Source organism: Etheostoma spectabile, unplaced genomic scaffold, assembly GCF_008692095.1.
Source record: "Etheostoma spectabile isolate EspeVRDwgs_2016 unplaced genomic scaffold, UIUC_Espe_1.0 scaffold340, whole genome shotgun sequence".
In the NCBI taxonomy this organism is placed as follows: Eukaryota; Metazoa; Chordata; class Actinopteri; order Perciformes; family Percidae; genus Etheostoma; species Etheostoma spectabile.
In genome coordinates, this window is record NW_022605588.1 from 206610 (window position 1) to 209152 (window position 2543).

A 2543-nucleotide genomic window follows, 5' to 3' on the forward strand; every position below is an offset into this window, starting at 1 on the left:
GCGAATCTGTGGACGTGGGTCGCCGTTGAGGTTTACACGGCATCTGGACAGGCTCGGAAACCAGGAGGTGGAAAAACCAGAAGGCACATAACACCGGCTGCTGTTCCCCCGGTGTTATGTCCCTACCATAGACCGTTAATATTAATATTATTAGTAGGGACCACAGTCTATGGTCCCTACTGGTTTCCAGTGGTTGGTGGTCTGCCTCTAAGCTCAACCTCCTTTTTAAATGTTTTTTGTGAAGGCTCTCCCAAAATCTTGTTTTCATTTTGAAGGTTTCCCAAGGACAAAGATACGAGGAAAGAGTGGGAAGTAGCTTTGAGGAGAGAAGGATTCACTGCTAGTGTTTCCTCAGTGCTTTGCTCCCAACATTTTAAGCGGGCTGATTTTGATAGGACGGGTCAGATTGTCCGACTTCGAGATGGTGTTATTCCATCTGATCTTCAGCTTCCCGGTTCACCTCCAAGAGTAGTGTTATCACAGAAGGCTATTAGTGTTTCATTCCATAATGTCCATAAATATGATCAACACAGGGCAGGTGGGATACTTCCCTTTATATATATATTGTTGTAGATTCTTCATTTAGATGGAAAGGGCAGGGCTACGTCCACCTCCAGAAGAGCTGAAGAAAGCCTGTCCATCCCTCTCAGGATTACGAAACGGCAACCTCATAACCCACAGCCTCCACCAATGATGTGAATATTTTACTTTAGCATCATGATATCCACTCATATAAAACACACTCACAAAGACCATACACCCACACAATTGAAGGTGTGTGTGTGTGTGTGTGTGTGTGTGTGTGTGTGTGTGTGTGTGTGTCACACATGGTGCTGGCAGTGGCTTTGACAGATGATGACTATAAGAAAGAATGTGGGTCATAAACTAGTGGTGTTAAATGCATTTATGTGAAGTGAAACATGAATCAAACCATGTTCATCCCTCTTTCTACTAGGATCATGGCTATGCCTTGCCCGTGTCTCCTGCCGCTCTTAAGACCAGACTCAATGAGGCCTTAGCAAGAGTGGAAGGTCTGGAGCGAGAGAAGAAGAATGCTAAGGCGAGAGAAAAGAGGGCAAGGACCACAGTGAAGAGTCTTTTGGGGGAGTTGAGGGAAAAGAACCTCATTAATGAAGAGCTCAAGGAGACAAACCCTGTCCGCTGTGGAGGTGTCCTCTCCTGAAACTGCTGAGGAGCATCATTCTCCATTCGCCAACATTTCGGCCCTTGTGTGTGACCACAGTTATCTCCCCACTCGTTTTGGTGGTCTGGGGGAAGATGCTCTGGTCTACATAGCAGGGTTTGTAGTCCGGCAGACTCTACGAAAGCTGTCCCGTGATGTGTGCCGTGCGAGCTTGGTTGGAGGTGCTGTACCGTCTTCATTTGATAACCGCTACCACCTTCTGACCCTGAAAAACAATGGCGGCCTAGGGATTCCTTCACAAGGCACAGTGAAGGTTTGATTTTCTTTTCTTTTTTTAAAAGTCTTTGTATATAAGGTTGCTTTGTTATTTTATCTGTTCTAAATGTTTTTGAGCACGGTGTAAAGAGCTATATAAATACAATGTATTTTTATGTTCATTATAATAAGGTGCTGAGAGCTGCAGAGAAGGTGATCCGCCGAGCTTCGACAACGCACACTCCTCAGGTGTCAACAGTCACACACATCGTACGGGAGGAGATTGGAACGGAGGACGTTTCTCTGCTTGAGGAAGACATTGAGGAGACACAGTCTGGCAGACAACCATCGTTCTGACTTGTTGTCATTGGTTGTGTCTGTGTTTCTCAAAATAAGGCTCCACCACACCTCTTGAACTGCAGAAAGGGAGCACGAGAAAGAAGCTCTGCAAAACAGTCCTCTTTCAGGGGTTTTAGCGAGCGGCGTACGGTCAACTGTAAATCTGTTTGTGTTTCATCAACTCTTTGTGCTTGTGATTGCGTTTTATCTCATCTCTTTCACTCTGGCTTCTGGAAAGCATTTCGTATCTGTGTTTTGAAAATTGCTGCATAACTTAAGATTTGCGACTTTCTAGAGGAGATTCAACCAGGTAAATGTGCATTTTATAGAAAAACTGCCACTTTTCATTTCATCCTGCTACTTTAAACAAGTACTGGTACGCGTGCTTAGTTAGGGGTGCAAGATATATCAACGCGATATCGTTACACAGCACGTCGTCATATAAGGCTGTATGACCTATTCTGGGTGTCCAAAAGCAGCGCTAATGTATGACTGTCAGTTGAAATAAACCTTTTGTTGTAAGAAAACTTGTTTAATTTTTTATGAATCTATTTTGTAATTTTACATATGTTTAAAAGTATCAGAATTCATATTGATAATGTTCACTTACTACCTCTGTCCCTGTTCTGTTTTTAAAGACATTAGGTTTTTCAATTAGATTGATAGTCAAACTGGAAATGTCCCCGTTTTTCTCTTTTCGGGGATTATGTTCCCAGTTTTGATTTTAGACGTCTGGTGACTTCATATCATATCAGAATATTCTTACTGTTCAGCCCACTATGAATATTAAAATACGCCTAACCAT